Source organism: Ananas comosus, unplaced genomic scaffold (genome assembly GCF_001540865.1).
Source record: "Ananas comosus cultivar F153 unplaced genomic scaffold, ASM154086v1, whole genome shotgun sequence".
NCBI classification, from domain to species: domain Eukaryota; kingdom Viridiplantae; phylum Streptophyta; class Magnoliopsida; order Poales; family Bromeliaceae; genus Ananas; species Ananas comosus.
In genome coordinates this window covers 1441-12391 of record NW_017891816.1, presented here as the reverse complement: position 1 = coordinate 12391, position 10951 = coordinate 1441, and the positions used below count along the sequence as shown (strand labels likewise).

Sequence of the window (10951 nt, the reverse complement as noted above, 5' to 3'; positions counted from 1 at the left end):
AAATAGGGTCACTCTACTCCATTTCATTGATCAAGAACAATCTAAAAATTAAGTAAGACGAGGATGGTATCTCTTAAAATACTTATTGTAGTAATACCACATATTATACTAATATACATAGGATATGTCTCTCCTTTATCAATCGGGAGTAGTGGAAAAAATGGAAATTCCCGTACCCGTATTTGTCTGATGATAAATGCGAAATAAAAAACAAAAGAAAAATAAAGATCCCCACTCCACTGGGGATTAGATCTTGCTTCATCTCTCCCTTTTCCGTGAAAAGAGAGAGATGAATTGATAAATTCACCGGATCCTAGTTCGGGACTGACGGGGCTCGAACCCGCAGCTTCCGCCTTGACAGGGCGGTGCTCTGACCAATTGAACTACAATCCCAGCGAGGTGTATGGCATACATATTCTTAATGTAATCATAAGAACATTAACGTCGTCGTATTGTAATAAAGACACGAATGATATACTGATATCATATCCACATATAATATGGGCTATAGTGAGAGTGACACGGATTACTAGTAACCAATAATTATTTTACTGCCCAAAATGGATAATCAATCTTTCTATGAGAAAAAATAACTAAACTATTTTGCTTTTCATGATACTTTTCTTAATGAAGTCTAGTATCATGAACTAGATCCTTAGAAAGATCTGAAGGAGAAAAATATGGATAGAGAAAAAATAAAAATTTACTCTTTCTCTTTATTTCTACGGATTAGGCATTTCCGTTTATGGAAGAAAAATTGGTTATATCATATTCATGGAGCGGTGAATTATTGGGCCGAGCTGGATTTGAACCAGCGTAGACATATTGCCAACGAATTTACAGTCCGTCCCCATTAACCGCTCGGGCATCGACCCAGGAAGAATTCATTCTAGGCTTATTGATAATCTATGATAAGCTTCCTTTCATAGTACCCTACCCCCAGGGGAAGTCGAATCCCCGCTGCCTCCTTGAAAGAGAGATGTCCTGAACCACTAGACAATAGGGGCATATACGCCCGACCGTCATCATACTATGATTATAGTATGAGCAGTTTTTTTTAATTGTCAATATAGTCTAATGGTATGACTAGATCCTAAAAGTCTTTCCTACTTTGTTGTTATGATTTCATAGAATTTTTTTTTTTATTTGATGATTCATGAATGAACCATCCCATACTATTTATAACGAAAGGAGGTATAGGATTCCTTCAGTTCAGGCAGTGATTTGATTGGTCTGACAGAAAACAGAAAAAAGAGTCAAATGTCATTTAATTTCTTTTCTTCAATTTGAACTCATTGCTTCATTTAGTGTGAAGATAAAATATGCCTATCACTATCTCACACTAAGCCAGAAAATACAAAAAGGATAGAAATTTGATCTTTTATTTTATAAGAATTCGGTTCAGGGTACTAATCCCCTCATGACATGATTCATGAAAATATCTTGAATCTATGTCGATGTCGGATTAGTACATTTTTCATGAAAGTGAATGTTGTTCTGATGGGTCAGTAAAAGTAAATAAGTGGGGTCTGTCTTGAAACAATTTACTGCATTATTTTATATCAAAAATCTTTTTCGAAAAAGAAAAATAATAATTTTACCTACTTTTGGAGTAAATCCAATTTCTTGTTCCTGAATGAATTCCTAGGCATATATAAATAAAAAAAAATATATATATATATATATAAATATATATTTTTATATTTCCAATTCCTATAATTAATCGACAAACCAAAGTTTTCTTATTTCTCCAATGTTCTTATCAAACCCACTATAAAATTCTAAATAAAGAAAAAGTAAGTGGACCTGACCCATTGAATGATGACTATATCAGCTATTCAGATATGGAAATTCGATATAGATGAAATTGTACAAGCGGATTTCTTTTTATTTCCTTAGACCATCAAGAATTTGTCGATATTTACGATTTCATCTTCTTGTTACTGGATGCTCCATAGGAATAAATCGCTATTTTTTTCTTCTACAAAGTTGATTTCAAAAAATAGATTTTTCAATATCTTTCCTTGATTTCATAATCTGATATTGTTTTGTTCTTCCGCCAATTAAATAGAGAACGAATGCGAGAAAAGGACTTTCATTTCCAGTCTACCATTATTTAATATTGAATTTTGTGGCAGGAAAAAATAGGAAATTTTCTTTTATTTTGGTTTGACCCGTTAAAAGATATACTCTTAAATATGAGTCATAGGACAATTCAGGATTCAAATGGTTATATAGTATAAGGACTAATCGAATCGAGCTCATGGATTTACCATTGATTTACCTAGGTTGGTTTGTGGCCCAATAGAATAAAAAAAAGGCTTTCCTCGTCTTTTTCCCGCTTTCACCTTCGATTGCGAGGGGATGATCGGCCGGTTTTCAATTCGCTTCTCTCTATCCGGCGAGGTTTGCACTGCGCGTGGTGGGAAGGCCTTCGCGATTCGCATCTTCCCGTCCGGCAAAGAAAGTGAAGGGGAGCGGACAGCGAGTTGGAGGACGCTGCAGAACCGCTTGATTGATCAATCAAGCTATTCCCTAATTGAAGCAAGTTGGAAAGCTTTCAGAGCCTCAGCTCGTTCTGACTAGCAATCGCTCCTTTTTCTGAAAGCATGGGATATTGTTAATAATGCAGTACAGAACATCTATGTTCCGGTAGGGGAATGAAATTCGATTTCCGATGGATAACAATCCATCTTTCTCGCTTTCGCTCTTTCTCCCAATCAATCGCGAGGGTTCCGGGCATGAGAACGCAAGTGCCGGAATCGAACAAAACGTCCGAGGACGAAAGAGAAAATGCTCCGCGGGGAACTCGTTTCATGTCGGCCTATTCGTGCCGCTTAGACGTCGGCCATGAAATCCATCACTATACCGAGCAGATCACGGGCATTCACATCTCGGTCAAACGGAACTGTACGCGATTCTCTCGTGAATCGCCTTCCGCAAGGTATGGCCCCATTTCGGATTCCCGGGGAGAAAGAGATCTTCTTTTATACAAGACATTCGTTGCTGGTCTCAAAAAGATCTTATCCCGTGGGCGTTAGCGGACGTTTTTCATTTACGGTCTTTAGTAGCCTTTCCGAAGGTAACCGCCTTTGTTGACTTTAGAAAGGCGCTAAAACAGGCAGGCCTAATTGTTCTTCTAATAGAAGAAGACTGTGTATGTATATAAATAGTTTGAGAAAGATCGTCTTCAGCATGAAAAGAATAACCTTTGTTCCGGCGAGTTAAGCGAATTCCTTTTTTTGATGGTCAAAGACCCTTTCTTTCCCCGGACCGATGACTCGGTTGTTCAGTACTGCTAACTATTATAGGAGGATGCCGTCCCCCCTTCAATCCAGTAGCTTCGGTTGTTTAATATCGTGCAAGTTAGGTTGTGGTTGTTGTATTGGCTGCAAGCGGAACGTAGGCGCTGTAGGTGTGTGTTGACCATGCACTCTCGCGTCGTGTAATGTCGTATGTATGATAGAGGTGGTGTGGTGATTGATCTCCATGCTAATGGTTATCCCCTTTGTTCAACGAATGAATGAAGCGTTGATCAGGATAGAGATGATGGTCTTCGTCTTCTGTCTCCAAGCCGGCCATACAACATGGAAATCAAATAGATAGGCGAAGCAACCAATAGCAGTCTGTTCTCGCCTATCGATAGATAGCAGGTTGCTTCCAAGCTCAAACCATGATCAACTGCATTTTTGCTTGTTGTTATTAATGGAGTGGTATTCTCCGCCCCTGTCAAATAAAGAGATAACTGGAAGAGAGAAGGAAAAAGAGCAAACAAAGGATTTACAAGTCACATGGGAGAAGAACGTTGAACTGCATCTTCAACTATAAAATAAAACCCCCGGGGCACCGAAGCCTCCCGCGGCAAGCGAGATAAAGAAAGCAGCTGGACTGCCTTGCCGCGGGAGAGTCTTTCTCCAATGAGAGAGAAGGTTTTTGGGCAAGACAAAAGACAGGAACTCGCCCTTTGACACCAAGGGATAAGAGCAGATTGCTGGCGATGACTTGGTGGAATCCTTGAGAGAAGGTTATCGAACCTATAGACTCTACGACTTCGGTGGAGACCGAATAGAGCCCTTTAAGCGAGAGGGCCCATGCTGTTGGCGTCTTACCTAACAAGGGCAAGATGAAAGGCGGGGGGCGGGCGGGATCAAGCTTGAAAGGAATGGACGGGCCTAGGCTTGATAGTGAAGGCAGACCCCCTTCAAGAATCAATGACCGCATGAGCGGAGAGAAAGAGTGTTACTTCTTTATTTTATTGCGTTGCGAAGAGAGATCGAAGACGAAGATTTTCTGACGCAGTGCGGGCACTGGATGGAAAAGACAGATAAGGGAACAAGCAACCGGGAAAGGCATACCTCAAGGAGCACCAATCTTCCACGGCTCACATCTATCTGCACGAAGCCGACCTATGGATAGAAAGAAAGATACTGGAAAGGAATAGTGAAAGGCCATGTCAAAAGGAAGGGAACTGTCAGCTTACTGACTTTTAGTAAGACCACTTGACTTTTTTGTAAGCTAAATTAGATGATATGACGGCATGGTTGCAACCAAAACAAGAGCTAGCTTCTCTTCTTCGCCTGAACATACATAACCATATAGAAGAAGCCACCTTCTATCTGGCCTCTGTACCAGTAGTGGAGTGGCTTGCAACTTGAAATCAGAAAAGGAAGATTGAGCAAGGCAAGGGAGAAAGAAGTTGTCCCCTCTTCTCTGGTAACCCGCCGCCGGTCATATAGAGCGCGGAGCCCGCCACCGCATATCATATGTAGAAAAAGAGGGAGCGGGGAAGGAAGAACAACCATTTGACTTTGGCACATGAGGTGGCGGGTTTGGCTAGGTAACATAATGGAAATGTATCGGACTGCAAATCCTGGAATGACGGTTCGACCCCGTCCTTGGCCTCGAGGAGTGGTGAGCAGCACGGAACTTTAATCAAAAAAATGGCATTAGGGTAGGGGGCTTTCCTTTGTTAAAAATCCACAGACAACATTCTTTCCAAACCAAAGAAATGCAAGATGAGAAGGAGCTTTTTACGTTACGCTTCAATAGAATGAATTCGGTAAGGGTAGAATACGCCTTATGGTCGATCGAAGGTCCTGTCGTGCATCTTGGAGCGAATAATTGCTTAAAATAAAGGATCCGTTCGCGTAAAGAGGGGCGGGCCATAGCATAGAACATGAAACCGAAAGGATTTCTCTCATACCATTGAGCCGCTAGAGGAATCGGCATCGCTACGAGCAAGACGTGGGATATTACCACGGGGAGGGGATAGAATCTCCTTAAATAAAGAAAGGGGGACATTATAAATGTCATTACATTAGGGGAAAGGAGAGGTAAGGTTAAACACATTAGAGCTCTATTAGCCTTATCCATCTTTGAATCTTGCTACTAGGAGATCTAAGACCGACCATAAAACTTTTCGATAAAGTACGTGTTCCGATAGGGGAAGGGAATGATTGGACAAATAGGCTTCAGGCCTGCAGAGTTCTCTTAATCCTTAGGAGATGGATGATGAAACAAGTAAACCAGACCTTACACGAGTGCTACCAATCGTGGAAGAACGAGCCTCGCTGCACTCAGTCTCGAAGCCTGACGTTCGGGACGAACTGAACTCACTGAGTCGGGGCGGAGCAAAGATCGAGAGAAAGAAGTTGGAATGGAATTTAAAATGGTTCCTTCCAGAGGCCTCATCGAACCACGTTAGCAATCCAGAAGAACTGGAAGCTCGTTTGGACCGTGAATTGATCCGTATAGTTCTGTTCTTCTCCTAATTTTATAGCACACCCACCCATGTAGAGCGACGCTAAGCGTGCTGCATCTCCTGTCCAAGTAAAGAATTTATTGTAAAAGTCTTTCCAGCTTGCATCCTTCTTCTGCCCTTGGGTTTTTTCCACTCAGAAACTCAAGAAAGCGCTACGGGAATAGTGTTAAAACAAAAATCGGTAAAGAATCTCAAGCAAAAGGCTCAAAATAAGAGGATATCAGAAGGGTCCCACTGCCGGAATACACACTCAAAAAAGGACAAGATATCGAATTAAAAAAAGGCTCGTGAACCATAACTAATGGGGCACTTCCTCAACTGATGGAAGAAATTCACTCGTAGGAATGCATTGACAGCTAGCTAACAGACTTTTGGGAAATAGAATAGGATACGTACGTACGGAATGAACTTTAAAGAATTAATACCTGGCTTGTGTAGCCTATGCGAAGCAAGCCTACACTGGCTCAAGGGAAAGAGATAGCAACCAGTAAACTATCTGCTGAAAGCGATGAGGATTGAGGTTACGACGACAAGGCTCTCTTTGAGAAGACCTACTGCTACTCCGCATACGAGGCTTTTGAAACTTACGTAGGCCAGTTTGAAAGCATATCCTATTTTTTACTTGTTTCCTATCCAAGTAGGAAGGTAAGCAAAGCAAGCCTGGTGCAAGAACAAGACCAATGAAATGGGGTGCCACTACGTGTGATAATTTATATAGATTAATCTCCAGACATTGGCTTATAAAAGCTAGCCTGACACCTCTCTTTAAGAGCATGCCCCGGGAACAGAGCAAAAAGAAGCTCTTTGTAACCACACTAAAGAATCTTTCGTTCCTATGGTCTTTCGATCGCTTCAAAGCGAATTCCCGGATCGAGTGCTTACAGCCCTCTTTCGTCAAGAACATTAAAAAAAAATAAAGCAGCCCATTCAGTAGGCACTAAGAAGAGCGGCTACTTAACAGCAGATTCGATAGCAGTAGCAGCGGAGAAGATCCCAACAACGGCTATTTGAACACCGGTTACTGTACCAGCGGTTGCTGATTCAATTGATAACGTCACAGCTGATACGACAAGACCGGTTATTCACTTACCAACAACTGCGAATGCAGCTATTGAAATTGCCCTTCTTTCAGTAAACATCCAGTATTTCAGCCTATGTCGCTTCTTTTCTTAGCTTCCTCTGAGCGGATTTCGTGACCGATGGTAGATGAATCAAAAGAAGCTTTTGAGGATAAGGATATGTACGAATATCGATTCTTTTGCCATTTCCTTTTCGAAGAATCTCTCGAAAGAGGCCTTTCACGGCATCCCCCCTTATAGGACGAATCGACGTCTCTCTCAGCACGTAAAACGGGCATAGGAACAACAGAAACAGCAGACTAGCCATCAAGCCAAGCCCTTGTAATTTAAGAAGTTCGTTCCCACCTGTGCGTGCCTATTGATTAATCAGTCTTCACCCTTATCGTTTTGCTTGAACTCGACGGAGTAGAAAAGCAATTTATGCCACAAATGCAAGGTCTCCTCGATTGATCTCTTTTTGATTGACGGTTCGAAAAGCCAAAACCAATGGAATTCTCCAGCATCCCTCCGACCTCTGAACCCGAATCTGAACCAGCTCTCGTCCAGACCAAGCTCGAAGAGATGTTGAGTTCCTCGAAAACGGGAGTTCTCCTCCCCGATCCTGCTGATTTACTTTATTGGCTCGTGTCACATAGGTTGGGATCAAAAAATCATAAGAGGAGAAAGGGCCTCTAATGAAAGACTTCGACCTCTCTCTCATTCCTTGCTAAGAAGGCAGCCGGATCTACTTTGTTGAAGGTCTCTCGAGCCTGGAGTTTGCTGCTATCGCCCGAGCAATAGAAGCTAATAAAGAAGGCCTTGTCCAAGAATTAATCTATTCCACAGGGTACCTTTCAAGCAAGAGAAGTAGGAGCAGCGTCCAAATCATAAGTTCCAGCCGCTCGGTATGGTATGGAGAGCTTGCCTGGTAATCAGACTCTTCTATGTATTTTTTCTATGTTTAAGAATTGTCTGCTCTCCCGTGTTTTCCTATCCTGTCTTTGATTGAGGAATTCCGCCCCGGGGGAGTTTTTCTGTTTATGGAAATAAGAGGGATACCTTCAGTGCACGAACTGCCTTTTCTTTATTTGGGGCACCTAATCTTCCGTAAAGGATTGCTCTCTTCCTTCGGGAACTTTCCAAGAAGGGACCTCTCAAGAGAAGGAGTAGCCGCACATTTCCTTCAATAACGAGAAGTGCTTTTTGGCCCCTAAGAGGCCGTATTAGTCTATGTCGAATAAGAGCTCTCCCCTCGAGGCGAGGTAAATAGGACTAGCCAGAGTAGGAGCTCCACAACGGATTGTGTACAACAAAAGGTTGGTATTGAATATGTGTTTTGTTTATTGTTCAGAGTCTCTCTTAGCCCCCACCCAATTTCTTACATAACCGATTCTTTCCTCTTTCTTTGCTGCAATAGATGAGATTTCATTGGCATTGGCCTAGTTCCAATCCTTTTTGAAAAGCCCTCTTTTTGTCCATTCGGTCTTTCCATTCCTAAATCCAATCTCAATCCCGACATTTGACCTCGGCCTACTAAAGTAAAAGGCTCTTTCTATTCCGAGTTGGCCTGCACCGAGAATTCCTATCCTCCTATTCAAGATATCCAGTGGCGAGTGCTATCGTATATAAGAGAACGCTTGCATTTTGGAGTGAAAAATCTCTATTTCGTAATATAATAGTTTGAAGGAAAAATAGTTCGATCAAACTAGAAATATCTTAAGAGAAGATAGATCGGATTCTAGGCGTTATTCACGGTATCCCAGTTGATTGATTGCTTTTTGACTCACCTTTATTTTTCGATATTGGCTTAGTGTTCAGTGTATCGCTCCGAAGCTTGTGTAGCCAATAATGAAGAAAAAAAAATAGAAATAGAAAAAAATATATCTATATATATAGATATATTTTTATTTATATATATATATATATATAGTGTCAAGCTCTCGCCCTTTAGAAATAGGCTAATAAAGTCATCGGTTCGAATCCGAGGAAGGGCTTTCGGGTGACAGAGGGCTCATGGTACCTGCAGCCCACCCTTCCACCTCTGCATTGGCCGACAGTCGAACTCCTGGGTGAAAGGTCAATTCCAAAAAGTGTTAAAAAGGGGGAAATCAGATTTACTGAAGTTGAAGGAGATCGAGGCTATCTTTTTTCCCATGTATTCCATTGGTTAACAACCAACTCTCTATAGCCAAAGAAGTCTGGCGTGAAACAAGACTTCACCAGTCCTGTGCTTACCATAAAAGTAAAAGCGGGCAGAGAAGGATGTACAAATAGAATGTCTCATGAATCCGGATATCGTCCTTCAGTATCTGATTGAACTTTCTTCTATATATTTTATACCTGGAACTGTGTTAATCGTTTCAACGTGGAGACTGTTCCGACAATTGCGAAGCTTAACTCCGGAGAATTATCAGGAAAAAGTCCGTGAGACTGACGAAGAGGACATCATCGAAAAGATGAGTGAACGTCTTGATAGTCTTTTTCGGGAGTATGGTCTGACCCCACCTACCAATTCTGTACCCTTTCCAATGGCCATTCGGCGCTTGCTTAACGAGACTACAGATGGAGACCGATTGACTACATTAAGTAGTATGTTTAACAGCTTAGTCGAGAACGGACAGGACAGCCCTTTGTTATCATGATGCAAAATTCAGTGGTACAGTTCTCAATTATCCCACTTATGAGAAAGGAAAGAGCTCTATGCATTGATGCCGGTGCGCGGTAAGACTAAACCACCATTGATCTCTCTCCGATTCAAAACTAGAAAGATGTAGCTGATAATGAAGACTTTTATATATATAAAGTGTTCAGTGCACTAGCTCAACCTCTCTTTACTTGCTCCTTTTTTCACTCTAGCTACTCTAGTTATCGCTACAAGTATGGAGCTCTAGTACTCGTTTAACTCGCTCCATTTGTATACTCGTTTCAGATATTACACTCGCTCTTTACTCTAGCTCTCCTTGCTCGCTCCTCTCTCTCTTCTTTTAAAAAAGTAAGCAGAGGAAGTGAAGGTTGGAAAATTACATAAGAGATAGGAAAGTTCTACACGCTCCAGAAGCTCAATGGTAGAGCATAGCTTTTCCAGAGGAATGAGGCAAATCGCTTGCTTACTTGAGTTCTGAAACGATTTCCTGATCTCGGAAAAGTACCAGATCAACTTTCTATTTGTCTGAAATCGTCCCGATATCAAGGCTTTCTCGAAATTCATTAAGTAATGACACGCTATGTTCAGATTCTGAACCAAAGCACTAGTTGAGGTCTGAAAGCCTTATGAGGAGAAGGTAGGATAAGGGGAAGAAGCGGGGTAGAGGAATTGGTCAACTCATCAGGCTCATGACCTGAAGATTGCAGGTTCGAATCCTGTCCCCGCCTAATCATCTGAGGCCGTAGTCAGCCTCCAGATGCTTGGGCGTCCAGTCACTCTGTGACTTGGCGTTAGTGGTTCATCACCACTATGCCTCTTTACTAGCCATGTGTTGGTGAGAGGCCCCATGGAGCGCACTCACAGTTGCTACTATCGATCGACCCGGAGCCGACCGAAGGTCCTTAGTAGCGATTTGTTGGGTTACCTAGTTATGACCTTGATGCACGTTGGTGCATCGGGATGCACTGGTTGATGCGGAAGCCCAGCGAGAAAGGCCCTGACCCTGCCATGTTCTGCACCCTCTACAATGAGCTATTTCACCCGTACTTAGACGACTGGTGGTATACTTCGTGGGCTATAGCCATTCGTTAAACGACCACGTTAGCCACCTCCGGGCCGTAAGGTGTTAAGGAAGAATCACCTCTATGTAAAGAAAGAAAAATGCTTCTACTAAAGCAAGACTACCAGGGTCGGTTAGTAAGGGGGCAGAATCATCAGCATTAGATTACACATGAGCATAAGAAGTTTTTGGTTTTCCCACAAACTGAGTAAGATAAAAGGGGTCCGCCTACCTAACTCAACTCGATTAATAAGAAATGCTTGCAGCTCTCGCCGCACTATCTGTTGCCCGCTGCTTGGCTTGCTTGGCGGCTTTCTCCGCTTTCTAATACGAGAGTGAATCTGTCCTTACTTGACTTCAGGCTTAGATCGAGTTAGGAGCGAATACCAGAATTTGGTGTATTGAACCCAGATTGGGGATTGTTACTC

General features: G+C 42.2%; 2 non-coding genes across 2 annotated transcripts; one reads left to right on the top strand and one right to left on the bottom strand.

The window, feature by feature from the left end:
• Positions 1–319: 319 nt before the first annotated feature.
• Positions 320–393, bottom strand: TRNAD-GUC. Its single transcript has one exon. It is a non-coding gene; the product is annotated as a tRNA-Asp (tRNA).
• A 9724-nt stretch (positions 394–10117) lies between these two features.
• Positions 10118–10191, top strand: TRNAM-CAU. Its single transcript has one exon. It is a non-coding gene; the product is annotated as a tRNA-Met (tRNA).
• The last annotated feature ends 760 nt before the right edge of the window (positions 10192–10951 follow it).